Source organism: Pinus tabuliformis, chromosome 4_2 (assembly GCF_031772625.1).
Source record: "Pinus tabuliformis cultivar Carrire ecotype Pingquan chromosome 4_2, CPIR1, whole genome shotgun sequence".
Classification (NCBI taxonomy): Eukaryota; Viridiplantae; Streptophyta; class Pinopsida; order Pinales; family Pinaceae; genus Pinus; species Pinus tabuliformis.
This window is the reverse complement of record NC_142304.1, coordinates 934,410,034-934,436,605: the sequence shown is the minus strand read 5'-3', so window position 1 is coordinate 934,436,605 and position 26,572 is coordinate 934,410,034. Positions and strand designations below refer to the sequence as shown.

Genomic DNA, 26,572 nt, shown 5'->3' with positions numbered 1-26,572 from the left:
TTGTCTTAAATATTGTCTCTAAGCGGGTGTCTCAAAATATAATGTCTCAAAAATTTGTCTCTATAAAGACAATATAGAACAAATATTATTATTGTCTCTATGAAGACAGTTTGATTTGTCTCTCTAGAGACAATTTCATTTGTGTCTCTTTAGAGACAATTACATTTTTGTCTTTTTAGAGACAATTCCATAATTCAAACTATTGTCTCTCTAGAGACAATATAAAAATTTATTTTAAAAAAAATAAATGTCCATAATTCAAACTATTGTCTCTCTAGAGACAATATAAAAAATTATTTAAAAATAAATAAATGTCCATAATTCAAACTATTGTCTCTCTAGAGACAATATAAAAAATTATTTAAAAAAAAATAAATGTCCATAATTCAAACTATTGTCTCTCTAGAGACAATAAAAAAAATTATTTAAAAAAAAATAAATCTGCTCAAACTATTGTCTCGGATTTGCTCCTGCCAATCTATCTATGTATCCATCTCTATCTACCTATCCATCCATCCATCCATTCAACTATATGCATGTCTGGATATACATATGTAAGCCTGCAGATCTATGTTTTATAGTGTGTGCTCTCCTAAAATTTGGGATATGCGTGCACATTGCATTTATAGGGTGTGCCTTGGGAAGTATGTATCATAACTGCCGTTTGAGGTAACCAGCCTATACGCCGTCTATGTTCCCCATGGTCACTCATCAATCTATGATCTGGAACCGAGAAGACTTGGCATCTATAGTAATACTAGTCATTCTATCTAATGGGAATCATACTAACCAGGAGACTAATATGTTTGAATCGTAATAAGATAGCCACATATTACTCATATGCCACTAATACAGGGTGTTATGACCTATCAATAAGCCTAACCTGAATCCAAGTATTACGGTAATTACAACACATGTATTACCATGTTCATAAGCAGATAAGAGTACTTATAACAACAGACCCAACCTATCACTATCTATCCCTATTCAATAAGCTTAAGTATAGCACTAACTATGGTTTAGCTAATAGATCCGTAATGATTGAGCTTTATATTCACACCTACTCCATATGTCCTAGTTGGAACCATTGTTCTCCATCTCATTTGCAAGGAGAAAAGATATATCGAACTGGTTAACATTAAATAACAAGGACTTGACAATTACTGTACAATAAATAAACCATGCTCATCCTGATTCAGGGACCAAATAAATTCCCTGGTCCATTAAATCAGAGAAACATACACTAGAGAAAATTCAGGAAAACAAAAATATTCGATAATACAAAAATTACAAGCTACACAGGCAGCATCCTCAAAACTGCCAGCGCAAAATATTCGATAATACAAAAAATTACAAGCTACACAGGCAGCATCCTCAAAACTGCCAGCGCTCTAGTTGCACCTCTGCTTCAGTTAGGTCTTTCTGAGCTTTCTTCCTACGATAAAATATTGGGTAGTCACGACTGCAATAAGGATAGGACATCAATGTAAGTATAAAAGAGATAGTAATTGTAAAAAAAAAAAAAAAACATCCTATTAATTAAAAACAAATACATGATCACACAAATGTTACAAAATACATCCATAATGTAAATTTAAATCATGTTATGAAAATGTAATACTATGTAATACTTGAAATATAGCATTCAAAAACCTTGTGCAAAGAACATCTTGGTGTAGAGAGCCTTGGCACCGCTGACATTGTGTCCATAGTTTACCAAAGAGCATTTCTAATTCCTTCACTGACATTGATCAAATATTAGTGTCATATGATAGAAAATCTAGGTGAGAACAATAGACACAAGGCCTACTTTAAATTCTCCAAATAAAGAGTAATGGTATTAGAATACCAGCTTACCATTTGCAACTGTTTTCTGATACAATTCTGCTTCTCTTCCTTTGCAATGTGAACAAAGTGTCTGATCTTCTTTGCTGCAATGGCAACATGAAATCAGGTAACATCATGAATTTCAGTATGAAGCAACCTAACCAGACATTCTTATTATAATAAAGCTAGACAATTTCTTACAAGGAGAGCAGGCATGGGATCATGCAACCTCATAGATTTTTCTACATCAAAAAGATGAACCCTAGTAGCTTTCTAAAGCGCCAAACTGAAATAATAGTTACTCTCAATTGTGCACTACTATAAGCAAGGAAACCACATGCAGGAAACCCTCTACTTGTATTAACTAAATACCTGATAGGTGTTTTACAACCAATACAACTGAGTTGTTTCTTGACAAATTTCATAATTCCACTATTTGAAGGAGTTGATATGGAAACTGCTCGTGTGTGACTACCATGAAGAAGCTCCTTGCTTGCATTCTTCAAAATGGGCTCAAATATTCTCAACATCGGCTACAGAGCAAAAACAGTCACTAATAAAAAACACTTAGCTGGAAAGAATTACTATCTATCAAGATATATTTGAAACACAGGTGAAATTTTCAAAAAGAGCATAAACAGCAAGTGATGATGCTTTGGTCTTTCACCTTGCTCAGTTGATTCTCCAGATAATATTGTGGATCAATAGGGATGTTATTCTCCAGTACGTAAATTGGATCCTCAGATTTCTCATATGCCTGAGCCCAAGTAAACACATTAGTCATTATATCCATAATCCCTCTGTAAATTATGCCTCCAAATAAAACATAACAAAATAATTAAAATAATCATTTTTTAGTGCAATATCGAGACTTATGCTGAGCACAGAAGGGGTTAATTATTACCTTGGCACCTTTTGCAGCCTTTATGATGACATATGGAACACGATCACCCACAGTTGGAGCAGTTGCAGCATCCCTCTGTAAACCAGGGGCAACTTGGCTTTAAAACACAACAAAATAATTAAAATAACCATTTTTTAGTGCAATATCGAGACTTATGCTGAGCACAGAAGGGGTTAATTATTACCTTGGCACCTTTTGCAGCCTTTATGATGACATATGGAACACGATCACCCACAGTTGGAGCAGTTGCAGCATCCCTCTGTAAACCAGGGGCAACTTGGCTTTAAAACACGACATCAATTTAAAAAATCCAACAATGGACTCATTGTCAATAAAAAGCAAAATATTACAAGAGTCTTTAGATGCACTGTAGTAATAAAAATAGAGAGATAGGATTGAAATGGAACCAGAAGGCATTGCACCATTCATTATACTTGTTCTGAGAAGTTATTTCCAGTATTTACCTTCTGCATGCGCTCAGCTAGTTCCACGTGTGCTGCCTTGACTGCATTGTCTTCTCCAGTCTTTGTCAGACCCTGACTCAACAAAGAGATTGTTAGCATAGGCAAACAACAATTCCCTTAAGAATATGCTGATAGCCTTGATAAAGGATATGACCTGCAAACATCTGTTTCTGCCGCAGCTAAACAGTAATCAATTTTTCTCAGCATGAGATTAAAAATGCAGATATATTATATATTGTCATGTTTTGATTCTCTTCAATTGTATAAGAGCCTCCCTTGACACTTATTCCTCCCATTGCTAGCAGTAAATATTGACTGAATCCCTTCCAAGTACAAAATGTAGGGAGAAGAAACATGACAGACTTAAAAACAAAACTTCCATGGCCTGCCCGAACTAGGTATATAGTATATACTTCTAACACTTGAAACCAGGAATATGTAATAAGTGACTTGCTCGCAATGTAAATCTCCTCTTCCCCCTATCATATTTTATCCATTTCAAAAGTAACAAATGGTCAAACAAATTTGGTCATAAACATGCAGAAGGATTCATTGTTCTCACCTTAGTTATCACCAAAAGTGACAAATCCGTTCTGTTCATTAACAAGTCAGAAATAGTGTTCTTGACATACTGCACTGCACCAGGTATGTCACGATCAATGAGTATTTTGTGAAGGCACTCTGTAACCAAGTTCTTCACCAGCAGGTAATTGTCCCTTTGCACTGTTTCAATGCCTATTGATATGGAATATTTAAAAGATCATGAATATTTAATAATTAAGAAGGTATCAAATAAATTATTTTTCTAAGAGCATTTTGAGCCTTCACAAACACTAAGGCCTGGCTTTGAAACAAAAAGATCAGGTTTGTCACCTTTAGTATCCATTTTGTCATAAGCATCTAGCTTTGTCCACAACAACCCAGCATATCTTTTCTTGCTGGTCAACAAGAATGGGTAGTATATTTTTTCAAATTCTAGTTTAATAGGCTGCATAAAAGCATATGTTAAATAACACACTGATTAGATGCCAAAGATGCACCAAATAGATGCAGATAAGCCACAGAAAAGCATAACTGATCATCTTGTCCTGTGCATATTTACAAAGATCTCATGGAAGTGGAATGTCAAAAGAAGATTAGTTTTAAAAAGAAAGGTGATATTAAAACATTCATCCCTACAAAAACATCATTAACAACTCTAGAGGCTTCATGGATATTTAAAATTCTTGACACTGTACCTTTGTAAATGTACCACTAATATAATCTGAGGCTTCCCTCCCTAGCGTCATGGCCTCTTCTATATTTGGTACACCAAACTGTATCATAACTGAATCTATATCTCCATATACAACCTAGATTCAAATATAAAAATATAATATCAAGATTTACAGCAGAAATCTTGGTTAGGATCAGATCACCCATTATGATTTCAAGAACTTGGATTATCACCAATACAACAAGTGTACTTCCTGTCATTACTGATCCAGTTCAAAGGTTACAAATGCCTTTAGTTGCTAAATAATAGCCTACCTCAGCATTGTACTGGTAACCACCAACTATTGTGAACCTTTCTTCAACTAGCTTCTTTGTATGCTCTATCATTTGACGGCCTGACAGGCGGAAAAAAAATGAGATGATTAATGATATGAAATCTTAAAACAATACGTAAAATCGATATTGTCTGATGGAATAGAGAATTTGTCAAAAGATCAAACTGGACTTGTAATCAAAATATAATAAGAGGGCCTAAGCATATCATCTTAGTTGTACAAGTACACATGACTAATTAATGCAATTCAAGAACTCGATCTTATTTGTACAAGATTGTCAATTACAGTTCATACCCTTAACATTATGCCAGGAGGAAGAAAAGAATTACATGGATATAATTGATGCCCAAAAATAATCAATGTGAATGGCTGATACATGCATATATAGAATAAGAGAGGACTGCAAGCATCTCTATCTTGTAAGTAAAAGAAGCACCCATAACATTACAACTAGGAAAAACAAGGGGAGAATCAAGGTGTCCATGGATTTAACGTTTGTTTTCCATGGAAGAACTGTGAAATTACCATAGCTCGTCACACTCGATGAAATCTCCAAATAGGGCAATTTCCCAACAGTGGCACCAGTAAACCCATAAACTGAATTCGCACTTATCTGCAAGTGCACACAGTCAAAACTATTTTATGCGTTTCACCAGCATACCTAGTTTTACTTTTATTCCATGTCCAAGCCATAATTAATACATACTTGACAAAGCTGTAATTACCTTCAAAGCCAATTGTCAGCCATCCAAGACAACCTTTTCAAAAGGATCTTTAGCCTCCTAAACAAGATTACAGGAAGTTAAAAACTGAGATGCTAAGTGGAAAAAATACAAGCATGTAACATGAACATAGGAAGCACTTACTTCACCACCTTTAGGTCTGCCTTGGCTCTTTTCCTGGCAGCCAGTAACTCTTCTAGGATCTCTGGTAATATGCCCTAGGAAACAGGAAAAAGAGCATTCAATTTAGCATCATCGAAAATGGTCAGCATATGATGGTTAAAAAGTAAATAATGAAATAAGTATCAGCATAGTGTTTGACATGCAAAGACATTAAGGTCTTAGCATCCTACTTTACTTTTAATCCTTTCTAGTAGCATAGCTTCTGGTGCCTATGTTAGTGTTACAACGGTACAACTGTGCATTATACAGCTAGGATGACTAGGACAGTGTATTGGGATCTCATCCACATAGCAATTTGACTGCTAAAGTCTACCATACATGTTAGGGAACCTATCTACTTTTTGTACATTGACGAATCAACCAAATCTGAATCTGAATCTACTGAAAACTTCAAAATATGTATCATAAAAGTAGCCTAGGGTTTATTGTCCATTATCCGAAACTTCTTCAGAATCTCAATTGCTTACTTACCTGTGTTCGAGGACCAGCTCACCTCAACTCAGCCAAACCTCCAAGACCAAGAAATAATACATGTCAACTTCACTTGCCAGTTTCTTATTGCACCATGGGATAGAGTTTTTTAAACTAACTGTTAGGACCAGGTAATCTACATACAACACAAATATAAGCATATCAAATTTATCATAATCAAACAAATAATAAAATTTAGGACCTGCAATGGTCTTAGTGATGCCCATAATCTGTAAGTACTCATAAATCCATGAGTACCAAGCACAAGAGGCTACTTTAGCCCAGAAAGGGACTTCTTCAACTTGCACACATGGGTATCCCATCCTAACAAAGATATTATATTTGAACCCAAGCTGAAACAAAACCATGAATCACTCTTCCTGCCACCTGCATCTCTGGCCCTGTCAAAATCCACTAAAGCATGCAACAGCTCAAAGCACTGTGCCAGTGTGCCCTTTAAGTACCTCGCATACCTCAGACCATGGAGCATATTTGCAGCAACCTCAGCTCAACCATATATTAGCAGCCAAGCTGGACAATAAATTGGTGTCTGCGCCCCCCTTGTTTGTGAGACAAGGGATCTCATGCACACAGCAATTTGACTGCTAAATTCTACCAAATATGTTAGGGAACCTATATACTTTTTGTACGCTGACGAATCAACCAAATTTGAATCTTAATCTACTGATAAATTCAAAATATGTATCATAAAAGTAGCCTATGGTTTATTGTCCATTATCCGAAACTTCTTCAGAATCTCAATTGCTTACTTACCCCTATTCGAGGACCACCTCACCTCAACTCAGCCAAACCTCCAAGACCAAGAAATAACACATGAGGTGTATATCCTTCATGTCAACTTCACTTGCCAGTTTCTTCTTGCACCATGGGATAATTTTTTTTTAACTAACTAGAATTTTTTTAACTAACTTTTACGACCAGGTCATCTACATACAAGACAAATATAAGCATATCAAATTGATCATAATCAAACAAATAATACAAGTTAGGACTTGAAACAGTCTTAGTGATGCCCTTAATATGTAAGTACTCATAAAAAAAACAAAGTATCTTCAAAATTTGTTTTGTTGCACACATAATTAGTTTATGTTTGGACCCTCACAACCTAGTGCGCTCCTTAGAAGCTAGAGCGATGCACGTTCAAGTTATTAAAATTTAACACATATCAATCCTTTTTGTCCTCTTTTTGGGAGGCGCTACATTAATTGTGGGTGTGGAATGCTCATCACATTGAACACCCTCCTCATTATTTCTGTCTCCCATTCGCTGAAATTCAACAATCTGCCAAGGTTCAGGAATGACTATTGGATGATTTTGTGCAACAAGAAAATCATCATGTGCTTGTATCTCCTCCCCATGCTCACTCCCAGATGTTTCACCTGATTCCTATACACAACACACTTTAACTTGTTATAATAACATTAAAACCTCCAATTGATTTATTGCATTATTCATATAATATTATAAACAACTAACCTCGGATCCATAACCAGTAATTATTTTTTCCCCTCGATTTATCATGTGTTGGCGAAGACCTTGGGAACCATGTAATACAACATATTTTAGGTCTTCCTCTGAAGCTTCCTTTTGAAACTGGTGAACCTACATTAACAAAGATAATCATATCTATAAGGTAAAATAACTAATAAGATACAATTAACTCAACGTGACCATGGTTACTTTGCCTAAAATAGAAAATATAATAGATGGAAATATCACTTACCATACCACCACGAATACTATTATATCCACCAGAGCCTAATTTGTGAGATCCAATTTTTGACACCCTAGCTTGGGTTGCTTTTCTTGTATCTCGTAGGCGTCTCTTAGCTCCTCCTTGTGCAGATGGCGTATAGTTTGGATTTCTGAGGAATTTCCTCTTAAACTTGGCATCTTTCATAAGTTCATCCCACGTCACTTGGTCTCTGATCCAAGCTGGACATGGATACATCAAGTTTTTTGTCAACTTTGTCCTTAAATTGGACCTCTTTGAGTGCATGTATTTACTTGCAATCTGTAAAATAAGTTCCTTATCAAATCCAGGATTACCAAATGCTATTACTACATCTTTAAATAGTTCCTCCTTTTTGGCATTGGCTTGTTTCCTCCAATCCATTTGGATGGTATTTCCAAATAATTCTTCTGCACGACGAAAAATAAAGTGATAAAATTTCAGCCCTTTTTCATCCTTCAAGACATTTCCTTCTGAAGTGAGCAAGATTGTAACTTCTTGCATTCCTTTTGTGGTCACCGATGATATTTTTGTAGTCTTGGGGATTGAGGAAGGTTCCCTTATAGATACATTAGGCACTGTGTCACTTACTTCCTGCATTTACAATGAAATTGTGGAACTATTAAGAACCCAACCAAAATATGAAACTATTTTTCATATCTAAAATAATGATCCTAAACATAACAAATGAAATTATAAAAAAAATAAAATAATTTTACCTGTTGATCTGTTGCAGGAGCTACACTCTCCAACAATGACATTTCCCATAACTGAATTTGTTCAATTATTTCTTGTCTGATTTGAACATTTGCAGGAATATCTGGTAGGAGCCTTAACATTCTTGTTTGTGAGTCTATAAGACTCCTCAAAGAAACTTGTTCTGGTCCTGGTGGGAGAATGCTGACTAGACCCACATTTGATGTAGAGGGAATGTTATGGGGTTCTGGTCTAGGTGTAGATGGCATAACATGACCCTCTATACCAACAGATTGTGTAAAGGGCATGTTATGGGGTTCTGGTCTAGGTGTAGATGGCATAACATGACCCTCTATACCAACAGATTGTGTAAAGGGCATGTTATGGGGTTCTGGTCTAGGTGTAGATGGCATAACATGACCCTCTATACCAACAGATTGTGTAAAGGGCATGTTATGGGGTTCTGGTCTAGGTGTAGATGGCATAACATGATCCTCTATACCAACAGATTGTATACTTGTTGGAGTCACCCTAGAAACATCCTGCAAGGCACAAATATAAATAATAAGATGGAATAACAGATGAATAATGTTGAAATATGTAACTAGGTTCGGTCTTCATAATGACATATCTAATCACAATTCTATGTAATTTATGTAAAAAAAGGAAAAAGAAGATTATTTTTGTTATGACTGAGGCATGGGTTTCATGAACACATGAAGAAGCAAGTCCCATTATAGAATGACAATATCTCGAAAGACTCATTAAAAGAAGGTCATGAAGGTGGCAAATGATCAATGAAATGTAGTGTAAAGTTGCAAATAATCATGGCAACCAAAATACTAATCAGTACAGATCCATGAGGTATGTATAATAATTTTCTTTTAAAGGGTCCATCATAAGATGTAGTAGGGTTGAATTTATGGGTTTATATTTTAAGAAATACCCTAGTATTTAGAAACCTTAATCTTAAGGTATTTGTTCCCTATGATTTGATTTCTAGGGCATGGGATAAACTCTAGAATGACATAAAGGGAAAAGAGTATGATCTAATGTTTGAATTTAAGAAACCCTAAAAAGGCCTCTTGATTACATAAAAACCCTAAAAAAGTAACTTGACATCATGTTTTGGAATAACATATTGCTTGGGTTACTTGTTAAAATAGTATTGTATGTACAAGAAGAAAAAAACAGATGGGGTGATCCATTTGAAGGCATGATGTAGCTCTTCGTAACACCTCATAAATCATGGAGTCGTTGTGCAAAAACTTTATTAAATATATGCCCTAGATTTCTCAACAAATAACATAATCAAACTCACATAAATAAATGGTTGAATCTTACATCTTGCATAACATTAGATGTATATGGGGGCATTAACGATCCCTGCATGCCAACATTGGTTGTATTGAGGGGCATAAATGAATCCTGCATGCCAACAAAATGCACGCTTAGTAAAAACACAAATATTAATAAATATATATAGTGAAATAAGTTAACTAAATGCACAAAAATATTGAACAAGTTTTACCACTATCATTACCTTAGATGTTTTATAAGGTGTTATAGGGGTTGGAATGACTTTAGCAATTGCCTGCATTCCACAAACATAAATTAGCATAATATAATAAGGAATATAAGATAATTGAAAATATAAAAGACAATATTCAAGCTTACCTCATGCATCATCATAGCGGTGTCTTGCCCTCGTGCATTTGTTAACATTTCCATGAAAGTAGTGAATATCATTGAACCCCCCATGGTAGCATCAGTAACACCCATGGGTACATTCTTAAAAAAACACATAATAACATAAAAATAAGAAAACCTTGATCAAAAAACCGATAAGAAAATAGAATCGGTAACACCAAATATGTGTTGAGTGAGCATTGAAGATCTGTCCAACACTTTGAGGCAAGCTTATCAGAGTGTTCTGACAAGCATTTAACTAGTCACAAACAAACTTTTGAAGTATCATTTTAAAGTTAATTTCTAAAAACAAATCCAACCTCTAACTAAATCAACAACATAAATAATACAAATACCAAAAGCAACATAAGCAACATAAATACCTGGTCTGCCATTTTGTATAGAATAATGTAATAGAAATCTACGAAGAAAAGTTTGTGGACACTCGTTAGGATCATTACATAAATAAATGTTGAAATATATGACAACGTGTAAAACCATAAAATTATTCTAAAATATGTTGGTTTAAACTTCTATGCATGTAATACTAATTTCATTGAGGAGTTCTCTGGATTATATTACAAAGGGTAATGCACTGTCTTAAATTGTTGTCGCATAATGCAAAGTAATCTCTGTAGAATATCTCCTTGCTGCCTATAAACATTACTTCACTATCTCATTGCAGCCACAATCAACTCCAAACCAGACCTTGCTTGCCTCAAAACCCCAGACCATACCTCGAGATGATTTGCTGCCACATAAAAACCTTAGGGGTGATTCGTTGCCACAAACAATCTGTGAAATCAACATTTGAAAAGCAATGCATATGAAGCATATTAAGCATGCATGGAAACTACTAATCAGAGTCCAAAGAATTATTATGGTAGATGAAGCGATATGGTGTGTTGCCTTAGAAGAGCACCAATATGCAATAAAGAACCCTGAAATATGCTTGGAAAATGAAAAGACATAAAATAATGTAGAGCACTGGTGGCAGAGAGGGTATAAAAACTCAGAATTATGTTTAACCCTCCAATATAGTTAACCACACATGGAATAAGTGAATTCAAATGAATGACAATGCAGTGAATGCCCATGAGCTCTGGTTTCATCAATTCATGAGTAAATGTTGGTGTGGGATTAAACCAAATAATGCCAATTTCATGCCTCATACTTCTCAAAGACCCAAGCTACAAATATCATGGCTTGGTATTATACCTATGCGCAGATTTATGCAGATTTGAGATGTTCAGAGGAGAATCAATCATATTTCCATAACACCCCTCTCGAACCTATTTCATGCTAACGAATTAGAGTCTAGTGCCAAACACATGATCACATATCCAAGCAAAAGATCATCCCAGTGCATCTCCTAGAATGGTGGATATCAAGTGACTCAAACTAATGAAGAGAAGCCACGATTTGACTCCAAGACTATTGAAGATTGGAGAAATTCACTTTTTCGTGTTGCAGACATTAGTGGTTTCGAGCTGGAGGCGTGCAATACTGGGTGAAAACTCAACCTTCACTATCAGTGATAGTATTTTATGTTTGATAAATAGACATAGACGTTTGTTTCTCACTGTTATATTTATTTTCTTCTGAATAACTAGCAAGGAGCTGGAGATGGAGCTGCTAGATAAGGTGGTTAAATGTCTGTCGGAAATAGTGAAAAAGCCAGAGTTGCCCGTGGCCGACTATCCAACAGGCTTGAATTTTAAGCTTCAAGATTTTGAAGAGACAGTCCTATTGCAGCAACAGCAAAGGGGGAAATCTCAGATATTGGGGATAGTGGGGTTAGGTGGCGTAGGAAAGACAACTTTTGCAAAACATTGAAAAAAGATGAGATTTTAACCCTGTTTTTCATGTGGCCCCATACCTTTTAAAATTGACAAATATATTTGGTGTAAACATGCTGAAACCTTTGCACTACTCTACTAGGAATGGAAAAGAGTATATATCAAGACTATTACATACAAAACAACTAGTACCAAAATGATAATGTTGATGTCACTAAGTTCTAAACATTGAAAATAGATACAATGAAAAGACAAGCACCTAACTCAATCAATATTTCCATACTATTGAAATATATGTCCCCCAAATCTAGACTAGATGACCTAAATTCACTACCCAGTGATAGATAGAGAAATAGGTACTTTGAGGCCAAATGTTTTAAGAAAAAACTAGATGATAACATGGGTAAAAGTATGGAGAATATTGTGAACCCATATGTTAGAAAAATGAGATAGGGAAACTTGTAGTAGAATTAGTGTTGGTAATCTTCCAGTATGAATGTCACTAATAAATTTAGCTCCGATTGTACTCAAATGTTTTTATAAATATCCTCCATAATATTCCAAGCAATTTAATAAAAAGTTTTGAGATCAGAACTAGTTTCAGAAATCAATTTCAAGAGACAAAATCCAATAGTCCTAAGAATAAAAAAGACAGTCCAATTCCTTCCTTGTATTTGGGGATTAACACTATCTTCAGGTTGAAATAAATTTACATTTTTCCAATTCCCAAGTGAAATTTCAGATCCATGTTAGAAAATTTGTAAACTCAGATACATCTAACCAGTATGATGTTTGCACCAAAAGAGCCTAGGTTCCTTCTACAACATTCATGGAAATGAGATGAGCCATCATCTCTTTCATGGCACATTAAATAAGGAAACCAACACAATCTCATGTAAATCAAGATCTAGAATGCACCTAGACATAGGAAACTCGAGGATGAATATCTATCTTGAGTTCACACAAATGGTCGATGTATGCATTATTGTAACTCTAAATATCCAACCTAAATTTAAATAGATTTGGCTAATGTATATGTTAATTTATAGAAATGTACTTCAAAGAAAACCCAAGTGCCTAGAGAGGGGCTGATGACATAAAATTGAAAACCCAAATCATGGTTACAATACTTAAATATAAAATGCTATGTTGTTTAGTTTGAACATATAAAGGAACTTACAAGCATATCTTGCATGAGAAGTGTGGGAAGAGGTTTGAAAGAGGGAAATATGGCATCATTTAAAACAATTCTTTTCTCAGAAACCACTGCGTGCAGATTGTTGCATCTTTGAAGCTCTCCTCCTTTCCATTGTCCAGAAAACTTCATAAACCATTTTTTCCATCTATACATAACCATCCTGAGAGACGACAATAAAGATGGGAATAGACCTTCCATGTACTACCAACTTCAATTCTGCCCATTTTGTGTTGAACTCATGGAAGACCGAGAGGCCACAAAATTGGTGCAACCTAAATTTTTAAAATGGGTTTATGAGCAAACTACAGAAAAACCCACAACAGATTGAGAATGAGTAGTTATGTAAGTATAAAGGTCCCCAGAATACAAGGTTCCCATTGATAAACAAAACGAAACCTCAATACCCTTCGAGGGGCCAATAATAATGCAGAAAAGCCACCAAAAATTTAGATTGAGATAGTAAATTGGATTATCACAAATTTGTCTCGTAATCCACGATTCAACTGTAGCAAATTATAAGTTTTTTCCATGGAAATAAATCGAGTACTGCTGGAAACACGAGAAAGAACTTGTTGACTCAACAATAAGGTAAGATGAACAAAACACATCCAAAAACAACCAACTCCATCGAAACCTTTCGAGAGGACACACGGGATTCTGGGGGGTGCTGCTGGTCTGTAGTAGCATATGTAGGAGGATCAGCCTCGTGACATTTTTCTAACATTTCCCTGAAACGTTTCATGACCTCCTCATACTTATTAGGTGGATCAAAGCCGTGGAATTTCTCTAACATTTACCTGAAAATCCTCATGATCTCTTTATACCTATTGAGCGTAAAATGGGCCATCATTAAATGATTAAAAGTCAATGTACTCAGTGTCATCTCAACCTCGTAGATGGTTTTCAGCATATCGAACCAGGCTTCCATGTCCAACCTAACAATGAGTGCTCAAAACTATGTTATATGTAACGAGATTCCATATAACACCAGGTTATTTAATAAATTTACAAAGAGAAACAACATTATGCCCTAATAAACATTATTGCCCTAAATTTACACTCAAATTCAGGACGAAAGGGTTAAATGTCTGTCGGAAATAGTGAAAAAGCCAGAGTTGCCCGTGGCCGACTATCCAACAGGCTTGAATTTTAAGCTTCAAGATTTTGAAGAGACAGTCCTGTTGCAGCAACAGCAAAGGGGGAAATCTCAGATATTGGGGATAGTGGGGTTAGGTGGCGTAGGAAAGACAACTTTTGCAAAACATTTCTTCAATATGAAGAAATCAGATTATCACAGATCCTGCTTTTTATTTGAAGTTAGAGATAGTGCAGCTAAAAACTCTTTAAATTCGTGGCAGAGAATACTTCTTAAGGCCAACATCTTTGCAAGGGAAATACATCAAATTGAACGGAAAATACCTATGGAAAATAAACCCTTTGCTGTCTTCCTTGAAACTTCTAGCTCAGCTTCGAGTTCCTTTGCAAAATAACAGTGAAAGCCCCAGCATATAAAAACTAAAACAATTTAGCGCCAAAAAGATTTTCGGCCTCTACACCAAACAAGTTTCGGTGGTTTCAGCGGTCTTGTTTCCATTTTAAGATGGCCTAGCCCGCTGTTTCCTGCTATTTCCCGCGTATGTCTCCCACTTTTCATAAGAATGAGGGTCTTAATATCTATCTCCCGCCACCCACGAACGAATAAATGAGTATGTACTCTGCGGCCGTTGGGCCTCGTGCCCTTAATGCCCATCACAGAAACCCTAGTCTCGTGGCTTTAATAGATCAATAACTTAACACAAGCGCATTCTTGGCAACAAGACTGCAATTTCATAACCAAAACCAAAAGTCTGAAAACGAGGAATTATTCCTCTGAGTTCGGCCCAGTCCCTCTGAGTTATTATAACAAAACCCTCAGCCTTAGGCCAGAGAAACCTTTTAAAAATACATTACAGGGATAGTATTCCGTCCAGTTCACAGATGAAGGATGTTAACTAATATCCCTAGCCTAGTTCGACAAACAAACACATACCTGGTAGTGGGCGCCAAGAAACTGGTAGACCCAACCGCAATTCGGCATGACTCCGAAGACCCACACCATAGCCAACCAGGGCTGCACATTCAAGTAGAAAACAAGATGAGTATGTGATGACAAAACAAGAGAAAAGCTATAAAACTCAGAAACTATTTAAGTTTAACACCTAAAACGAATATGCGCTTACCTGAAGAGACTATCCAAGCTGGAAACCCTTTCTGAAAACAGAGACTGTGTCTCAGCGCACATCGTGTTGTACCACTGAAAAGAACCAATTTCGAAGGCAACCAGAAGTGGGCAACTTGATCAAAGGCAAACTGTGGCGAGGTAAAGCAGCGGGTAGAGAACCATAACAGAGAAAGACAGAAGTGAACCATTTGAGGACTCGACAGACTAACCCTCCCGGCTCGACAACCCTGGGAGATCACCTCAAGACACACAATGTACCAGGATCTAACACCACGACCGTTGCATTTGGAAGAGGCATCTGCACCATAGAACCGATCCATATTCCCACGGAATGATTCCAACTGGAGGCTCCTTGCAGGCAGTCGAACCATGCATAACCCTAGGCATACGACAACCAGGGTACCAAGTGGAGGCTCCTTGGCAGTCGAACCATGCATAACCCAGGGCTCTTAATACTTAATATATTTTAATTTAAATCTTTTATGTTAAATTTATTAATAACAAACATATATTTAACTTAATTTGATTTCTTATAGGTTTAAGAATGTTAAATTCCATAAGAATTTTAAAATGTTATGTTATTTTACATAGGTTAAGGTTCCGTTTGAAGTTGCTTTTTTGAATTGACTTATTATTGATCTACTAATTGTTGTACTATAGGTAGTGTATCTATTTTATAGTAAGTAATCATTGTACTATAGGTAGTGTCTAGTAATTTTTTAAGGAGCATTCATCAAAACAAAGAAATCTAATGAACCATAATAAATATCATATTTATTGAAGGGATTTTATCATCATAAATTACCAAAATGTAATTTGAGTGACTAATAAAATTCTACTATTACAAATAGATAAAAAAAATTCATTCCACATTCATAAACACTTCAAGGTGGAATGTGCTATTCTTTAGTAATTACACCTTATTATCTTGACATCTTTACTTATGTAATGACTATCAATCCTTCACTCTTTATTTGATTATTGTGATTTATTGTAATTGTTTTGCATGTAGGTAAATTATTTAAATAGAAATGCCTCCAAAAAGGAAGGGTCAATCAACTAAATTTTTTTTATGTATATTTTAAAACATCAAAGACTTATAATGTTAAAGATATTCCATATATACCTCATTTGAATGATGATGCTAATGAATATATGAATGAAGAGTATTTTGTTGATATAGAAATTCTTGGCAATAAAAAGGAAGGACACGATGGTGGATCTAGTAGTTCGAGGAGCCTGCCCATATAAATGAGCGAGCCAAGAGAACCCAAGAGGTAAAACGGAACTAATTGATGTTCTTTTACAACTGTATTACAAAAATTAAAGGTAACCCCCACCGGTAGTGAGCAAGCTTGGAGAAGCTAACCAGGAAGAGGAAAAAAATAAATAAAAACGAAACCCTCCAGGTCCAAAACTGAAGAAACCCTCTTAAAAGGCAGGGCAAGGCAAAAGCACTGTTAACAAGCAAACCCGAATATCTCTCCACAGCTCAGTCTGTACAGGGGACAACATACCCGGAGAGACTGCTCGCTCCATATGCGACTGGAATGCTGCCCCACCTATACAATCGATAGCGCTTTCCGGTCTCACCGCTTCCAAAACCTGCGTGAACCATTTACCGAAGTTATGCGGCCAATTCCATAGCAAGAAAGGAAAACGAACTTCAAAGAAGAAGTGCCAGAAAATAGACAGGGTAAAGTTTATCCACCTGAAAGCGAGCAAAGTAGACCAAAATCCAAGGTTGAGGCAGCACCTGACTTCCTCAGTATTTGCAGACAGCGGTAGGCCTCCAAGCTTCGACCCGAGTAACCCACATCCAGAACAGGAACCCCAAACCGAGCTCCGACGTCAAGGGGCGACAAATGAACCCTCATTCCTTGCCTAGGAGATTGATAACCCGCCAGGAGCGCCTCCAGCCGTTCGATGGAAGGGCATGGTTCCTCGCCGTCGATGAGTGAGAGGATCCCGAGGAAGACAGACACGTCTGCATTGCCCATTAAACAACTTCGCAAAGAGGATTATTCCCATGGGACAGTCGGGGTAAAGATCGAAGAGGAGAGCTGTGTTGTCACACTCTGAATAAGTGAGGATGCAATAGATTTCCTAGTGTTCACAAATATGTATGTTTATTACTTCATCTCATAACTGAAATCTCACAAGAAAATGTGACACATATGTATCTAAGTTGGGGCAAGAGGAAATAAAGAAATTGAATTAGCCAAGAGTAAAAAAATTGCGACGATATAGTAGCAATAAAGGTTATTTTAGCGAACAATATAGTACCAATACCAACATCGTTCGACAACCTGGTAATTGGGTCTTTTGGCTGAAGTCTGAAAGAAGGAACCAGTGAAGTACATTGGTCAATTGGAGGAGCACCAAGGACCACACTTTTTGTCAATGGCACCAAAACTACCATTGAAAGTACATCCAAGAGAAACCAACATACCATGGGGAAATAAAATATCCATCTTGCATATAAATAATATGTCCAGTAAAGACAAATAACATAGTGTGGAAGACAAATATCCACACAATCAAGTTAATCTATTGTGATAATTTGATAGTCATCCATATAGTCATCCAATATATTTCATAGACTTGTGAGTAGAAATTGCATTAAAGGAGTCGAGAGGGGTCTCCCTTTGTAAACAAGCATCCGTAAGACAAGTCATGACCCAATGTCTAGCATGATTGAGTGGGTCATTGCACAAATCAGGACACAATTTTCTTACATGACGAAGTGGAGATAAGTTCTTATTAGTTAGAGGAAATTATAAGCATGCAAATATAAGACAAATAAATACACAAGCTTCTACTTGAATAAAGGATTTATATTATGTAACGCCCTCCTCCCACATTTACCCGAGATAATCGGTCCACCGGGGTAAACATGTGATGAAGAGTTACTATGATATGATTAAACTCCCTAAGTGCAGTTAAGGAAGTGGAACCGACTAACCAACTCTTTATAGACCTCCCTCAGGTGCTACAAGACCCCCAGGAACCAATCCACTAGTCTCGGCGCCCAACCCTTGAGTTAACCTAGCCTTTCAACCCTATCCTACATCACTTGGTCTATGTGACACTATACCCTACATCACTACATAAATGACACTTCAAGTGATACCTGTAGCCATTATTGCAGGGAAGTTAACTTTTAAAGTGATAATATCTCTCTCTCTTTGTGTGTTTTGAGATAAGTTGATCGTATCGCTTCGATAACACTCAAGGTGTTGGGTTCATCTCAAGTGATACCCATAGCCATTATCATAAGGAAGTTAACTTTTAAAGTGATAATATCTCTCTCTCCCTTTGTGTGTTTCCAAAGAAGTTGACCCCATCGCTTGGATAACACTCAAGGTGTTGGGTTTGTTACAGATGATATTAGAGCAAATTACAACATTATCCTAGTGTTGGAAATAATTAGGCTTAAAGGTTAAAAGTTGCTATGGTTTTTGTTATGGTGATGACTTGTAACTAAACACTAAATTGATTGCATTACAACAATGAAGAAAAGACATAAGCATGTGATAAGAGTACAAATGAAGTTATAATATTGACAAGGTTGACATCGAAAATGGTTATTTTGATTATTTGAAGGTTAGTGTTTCATTTCATTAAAATGATACTGCAAGTACCAAAACAACAATTGGTGCATGGAATCCACCATCCAAGACACCTTCATTTCAACATTTGCATGAGCTCTAGTCTATTCCAATTCACTTGCATGAGGATAAGTTCGATATATCAGTGGACTAATCAATATGCGAGCTAGTCTTGAGTCCAATAGATGCATGAAATCAGGATTGACACCTCCAATGGGGTGGGTTTAGAGATTCCCATATAGGCTATGATGCCTTATGGGAGTGGATTAGGTCTAGCTTTGTTTTAAAGCTTGATTGCATGAAGACAAGATTGAAGGGTTAATAAAACTGGAGAGTTGATAAGTGTGAAAAAGCTTTTGTTTTCTCTATTTGGACAGTTCCACATCATATAACTTGTTGAACTAGAATGGAATATCCCCATAATGGTATTTTGTTCCAGTAAGTGCTCTACTTAATGGATAAGTGTTACAAGAATCAAAATATGACATTTTCTCAGCATACTTGGTTGAAGTTGGGTTGTCAAGCTAAAGTAGAGGAGAGGTTGTGCACCCTGCAAAGAAGTCTGAAGTTGCAACTAAATCTGAAGGTAGTCGCTGATTTTTCTCAGGAGAAGAATAAGAAGACTAACAAGTGTCTTGTTCCTTATACACCACACCAACATGCACACAACCATCTGGCCCTCTTCAGTGTTTCCATGGTTATGGTCAGTGTTTTCATGGTTATAGGTAGCATTTAATGTTTATAAACTAATGCTAGCATTAGTTTCAAATCTTGGAAATATGAATCAAATAAATGAATGGAAAAAAGATATTGTATGAATAATATCAATGATATGGTTTGTCTACCTTGGGAAGAGGCCAAATAAGACCATCAATTATCTTATTGGTCCTCAAAGTTAAATTGATAAATTGATAGGTTGAGAACAACAATCATTTTATGAACATGGTAAAGTTCATAAGAACTTTGGATTAATATGCACAACTACAATCTATGTTGCACTACATTCTTTAGAATCGGTCAGTTTAGTAGAGAACTAGTCACTTTGGTGTTTTAAGGTCAGTTCAATACAAGACCAACCTTAGCCAATCTGAACCACCAAATTAGACCAGTACAACTCTAAAACCATTGGGACCAACCAATTCCACTAGTTCTAGGTTAGTTCCAATAAGAGTGTGCCCTTCTCATCTTCCTCTCAAGTCGTTTTGTTGGATCCTTCCAAGAATGGTGATTTGGAGAGTGCCATAAACTGTCGCACTGTTCTGAGCACCTAAGATCATAAGTAGTTAAGCCTTGACAAACAGGAATTTTCAAGGAACTAGTACAGACATCCCAAAACATATTTAGTGAGGACGTGCATGCAAGGAACTATTACAGACCTCCCAAGATAGTTAGTGAGGATGTGCATGACCAAAAAGTAATACTCTTCATCTTCTAAGTTATGTAATAAACAAGTGAAAGGGAGCAAGACATGAAGAGGAAACACATGGAATGACTTTTAGTTCTTGCAACCATGCATGTCATTGAAGACAGAATGATTCGACAATGATAAGAAATATTTTAAGCTACACTAAAACATCCTTGGGTGTATAGTATCAATGTTGAATATCACAAGACTCATATGAAGTGTAAAATTTGTGAGAAATACAAGGCTCAAGGTCCATGGGGTATTGGAGATGGATTTAATACGATTCAATATGATGTTGTGAGAACTCATGCAAAATCCATTATTCATCAAACATCAACTCAGAGAAATTTGTATGACACTGAAAGGTTTGAAAATCCCATTAAAGAACACATAGTGGCTATAAGTGAGGCTAATAAGGAAATGGTCAGAACTACCATTTAGTTAGCATATTTTATTGCAAAAAAAGATATTTCAATTTTTACTTATGAAGATCTTTGTCATATTCAAATGCATCTACAGACGCCTAATATGCCTTCTCGAGTGGAGTATTCTTCCCACATAAATAGAAAAGAAGCTACTAAATTCATTCACTCTATATCAAATTATCTTGAAGAGGTGCAAACTAGAAAAGTGTTAGAAAATCCCTTTTTCTCTATAATGTTAGATGAAAGTATAGACAATGGTTTGGAACAACACCTTGTTGTGTATTCTACATATCTAGATTTAAAAGGTTTGGGCCCTCCAGTCACACAATTTATGAAAATGATTATTGTTCCTAGTGGAAAAGGAAAGACTATATATGATACCATCGTTAATTTAAAGGAAACAAGGTAGTTGGAAAATGAGAAACTAATAGCGGTTTCGACTGATGGTGCTTCATCTATGGTTGGATGTGAAAATGGATTTGTCACACTGCTAAAGAATGATTTAGCAAATTTGATTGGCACTCATTGCATTTCACATATTGAAGCACTTGTAGCATCATATGCTTTGAAAAAGATACCTGAGTATTTGTATGTTGAGACAATAACAAACAAGGTATACTCATGGGTTGGAAATTTAGCAAAGAGAAATAATAAGCTCATTTCCTTATTAGAGATAATGGAATTAGAATCCTTGCAGGTTCTTCAAATCCATGGGATTCTATGGCTCTCTATTTTGAGCGTGTAGAAGAGAGAAAGAAAGAATTCATTGTATCATAAGGCAAGGATTTTTTTAATTCAATTTTGTTTAAAAATGCTTGCTGATGTTTTGAAGGAGTTGAATAATCTAAACGAAAAATTTCAAGAAGATAATGTGGATGTCACATTTCTTGGAATACCTATTAACCATGCACTAAATACTCTTAAAAGATATTTTTGTATACTAAATTCTTTTGTAGAAGGTGTTTTACATCTTACTAAATTTTTGAAAGACTCCAAAGATGGTTTCCTTGAAAATGTTGACAAAGAGGGGAATACCCATAGACATGATTTTTTGTATATTTCAATCCATGATGAACAATTGTCACAACCAATGGTAGCTTGCACTGAGGGCTCCCTTCAGAGTTGCATACAACTTACAAGAAATTATGTCCAAGCATTGATTGAGAGTTTCGATTCAAGATTTCCAGATCTTCATCTTTTTAATCCAACAAGTTTGTTTAGTCCTTGTCATTACCCGTCAGATATTTATGTCAGAGAAAATAGTGTAAAGCATTGGCTTGAAATACTTTTTTCACATTTGCAACATAAAACATGTAATGAAGGTGAAAATGTACTAATGTTTGATATTACAACTTGTAAAAGAGAATTATATCAATTTATTGACGTGGTTTATTTGAATAGAGAAAGATTCTTAATGGAAGATGCATGGAAAGTATTTTCTCAAACAAAGATTGGCACTTTAGGTATCCAAATATGCTAAAATTATGGCAAGCAATGCTTGTCATACCAATGAGCACCGTCGCATGTGAATGAGGGTTCTCTAAGAAAAATATGATCAAAGATATAAGGATAATAAGACTATCAATTAACACACTTGATGCATTGATACATATATCATTAATAGGTCCTAACACGACAGAGGTGAAATGGGAACAAATTTATGAGATTTGGCAAGTTGCAAAGGAAAGAAGGCTTTTTGACATGTGAGGATTATTAAGTTATATGTTTTTTTACTTTGCACAAAGTTTATATATATATATATATATATATATATATATATATATATATATATATATATATATATATATATATATATGACTTTTGTTGTCCTTTACTATATGTATATTTTTGATGAAGTGAATAAGAAGTTTATAATATCTAGAGATGTGATCTTTCTTGAGTCTTCCAATATTGACAATGTTGTTGAGTGGCAACTTAATTGTTTGAATAGGTTCAAACATGAAAAGTATTTTCAAGAGTTTGATAGTGATATTCCACATCTCCTTCTCTTAGCTCTATACTTTCTATGAAGAGCCCTGAAGAGATCAGGTTGAAGGAAATTCCTACCCTTGCTTTGTCAGGAAAGAGCTAAGAGACTACTAGCAGCAGGTAGCCAAATTTGATAAGTAGTGAGGGTACATGCCAGATACAAAGAAGGATTAATGCAAAGGAGTGTACTAACTATATACATATCATTAAACATATTTCATCCCACATAAGATGCCTTGCATCGTGCCTGGTTAGTCGTAAGATCATGTTGGTCACAACCTCTGTAGCTTAAATAAACAAGTGGTATTTCTCTTCATCTTCTAAGCTATGTAATAAACAAGTGAAAGGGAGCAAGACACGTACAGGAAACAATGGAATGACTTTCAGTTCTTGCAACCATGCATTTCATTGAAGACAGAATGATACAACAACGATAAGCAAACTTTTAAGCTACAATAAGAGGTGTATTTCAAAATATGTGCTTTGTTTTCCATACCTAGCCTCCAAAGGGTTATGCATCAGATGGAGTCTTCATGCGGTCCCGACATTCTATCATACCTTGGGTTCCTTGGTCTACTTATTTTTATCCTCAGCTCCTTGAGAGTCATCTATCATGTCATCTTTCTTCGTGGCCCCTGAGAGACATAATTGTGTATTTTCAGCGAGAAGTGACCGTTGCGGAATGAGGCCCTGGGAGGAAACATTTACAAATTTTTAGCTGGATGAAAGGCACTACTATTGGATGAGGTCGTGGGAGGACACATCTATGCAATTTCAGGATGCAAGGCAGACTGGGTAGTCAAGGGAAAAAACTGCACAGTTTCTGGAGACATTGGGTTCGGGTTGAGGGAAGGACATTGGAGGAAACCACTCCACAGTTTTGAATGCTAAGGGAGGTTGGGATTTGTGTGCGTTGCACAATTCCAATAGGCAAGGGAGAATCTTGAGGGTTACGTATGTGAAGTGCGCAGTTCAGGAAAGTTGGTTGAGGCTAGGTTGATAAGGATACTCCGAAATTTGGCTAAGTGTGGGAGCAGTGGAACTGATGTGAACAATGATAAAACTTGACTACGATCACACACTTGAAAACTTAGCGATACAACATAAACCATCTAGAACATATAACACATACTTCGCTTAATGAAACAACGTTTGTGGCATCTTACGACAAGTGTGGCTCCGATGATAGACTTTGGGATGATGATAGATTGTGTGAAATGAGTTTGAAACATGTCTATGTGGTGAGGACAACCCATTCTCATAAATATTTCCACTTGAATCAAAACAAACCTCCCTTTGCATGACAAGCGATAACCCACATGCCCAAAGATGACAGATTCTATGTAAAAATAAAAGCATGAATGACTCTTAAGATCGAAAAGGGGAGATTGAGATCATGATCAACTTACAAATAAGTGACTAAGGAACGATTGATCACAATATCCATATTAGGCTCCAAAATTTAAGTGCATGCCAAAATTTTCGAGGGTGTTGCAGCCGCTACAATTGAGACTTCACCTTCTTGGTAGCTTCTTTTTCAACCAGTGCCTTGAGTTCTACGAACTTGGAGAATGTCTCATCTTTCTTCCACATGAAAAATATCCAACACTTACGTGAGAAGTCATCAATAAAAATGACAAAATATTTGTGTCTAACAGTGTAGATTGTCGAGAAAGGTCCATAAACATCATAGTGGATCCTTTCTAGGACTGCATGTGCTTTGTTGTCCTCATCATGGAATGTGGATTTTATGTACTTTTGTAATGTACATCCTTTGCATATATCCTATTGCTTAAGTGCTCCTTTACATATATCCTATTGCTTAAGTGCTGCTACCCACTTTATGTGCTGGAGTTCCCTGTAAGATCTGGTTGATCATGTTAATTAAGATCTGAGAGTCCCCTTCAATTATGAGTGGGAAGAATCTATTGTTCTGAGCCAGGAGAAGTCCTTGCCAAATTCCTTCTAATTCGACTGAGTTGTTTGTATCCCAACCTATTGACCCCATGAATGTTTGGAGAACATTGCCCTTGTGATTTCTAAATATTCCCCCAAATCCTGCTTTACCTAGATTTCCCTTTGACGCTCCATCAAAGTTGAGCAGTACCATGTGTGGTGGGGGTGGAGTCCATTTGTCAGGTGTATCTCCAGAGGGAGGGATTTTCCTTAGGTGTACCTGCTCATGGTTCCACTGAAGGTTCCAGTTCAGCCATATATTTTGTTCCTGTGGTGTGGATGGGAAATCATCATCAAGCCACGTTTGGAGCATCAAGGTTTCTCGTATGTTTTGACATATATTGATCCATAGAACTTCTATGGGAGAGGAATGGTCTTTGATGATGTAGCTATTTCTCTCTTTCCAGATTGTCCACATGAGGAACCCTGGTATTAGCTTCCATAAGGCGTTTAAGATTTTGCTTTTATAAGGGTGAGGTGCCCAAGAATGAATAGTGCTGGCTGAATTCTCCTTATTTCGTCCATCTCTTTGACATCTGAAGCTAACCTTCTCCCAAAGTCGGGTTGCTAACAGACATGAGTTTAGGAGATGTCCGGGTTAAAGCGCTCGATCCATCCTCTTAGGTATAGCCCTGTTGCATTGAAGAAATATGGTCCTCCATCCAATACCCTGTTTCGGTCCTCCAGACAATTGAAAATGGCAGTAAAGAAGCCCTTAGGCCCTAACTGCAGTGTTATGTGCCCTTTTGGCTTCCATTTGGCTACGATCCAGCCGTGCAAAGCTTTCTCCGTTGGCCAAAGGCCTATGAACTTTCCTATCAAAGCATGATCCCTCATAAACTGGATCTGAGTGTTGATGCGCTGACTTGGGAGCTCGATTTTGGGTCTGTCAACTGCTACCGGCTTGCAGGTGTTTGACGTCACTCGTGGTTCTTCATTTGTGTTGTTATTTGTTGGCGTATTTTCATTCTATGTTGCTGTATCTTCTGGATGGTCCATCCTGACATTTTCAGTCTGTCGCAGGCCGTTTTCCGTATCAGCGGGGGAGGCATCATGTCCTCCCCCTGAGGGGGTTCCATTGCGCAATAGTTGTTCCTTATTGTGTTGTAGCTGCCTTATGGCTGAAGGTTAATGGCAAAACAACGCAGTCTGTGAAGGTCTGCCAGTTCCAGAGCAACATCAAACCCTAAGCGCTCTGCTCTCCATTTTCTTTTTTTTTTTGACATAAACAGTTAGTTTTTATTTAAAATTCGGCAAATCAGCTGCCGAGGACTTTAACACTGAAACCCTGTATTTCCTTGTTACAGTCGGCGGGAAAGAAGATTTTGCTTTTGAATAGTCCACTGAATGAGTTACAATGTGAATGCAGATAGAGGCTTGAAAAAGAACTTGAATTGGTTTTAGAATGGTGCCTTGAAATTCTGCTGCTTTTGCTTTCCGTGACGTAGCTCTGCTTCCTAGCTTGCAGAGAGAAGATCCAACGCGCCGAAGTGCCGGATCATCCCAAGAATCACTGCGTTTTCTTTTTGAAATGTCTGTCAGAGTGTTATATAGTGTTCAAGAATGCCAAGAGCGGTAAATTGGCCTTGAAGAGGCCCTCGTGAACTCCCCAGCACCTACCCAGATGCAGCAGTGAGTTCCAACGACGAACAGAGATCGAAAATGCCACGGTTGCATTCTGAATTTTCCCTTGTGGATGAGTCCGCATT

The 26,572-nt window shown here is 36.6% G+C and overlaps 1 pseudogene; it reads right to left on the bottom strand.

Moving 5' to 3' along the window:
- Positions 1–1,374: 1,374 nt before the first annotated feature.
- On the bottom strand, positions 1,375–15,914 carry LOC149172759 (uncharacterized; annotated as a pseudogene).
- Between the last annotated feature and the right edge of the window lie 10,658 nt (positions 15,915–26,572).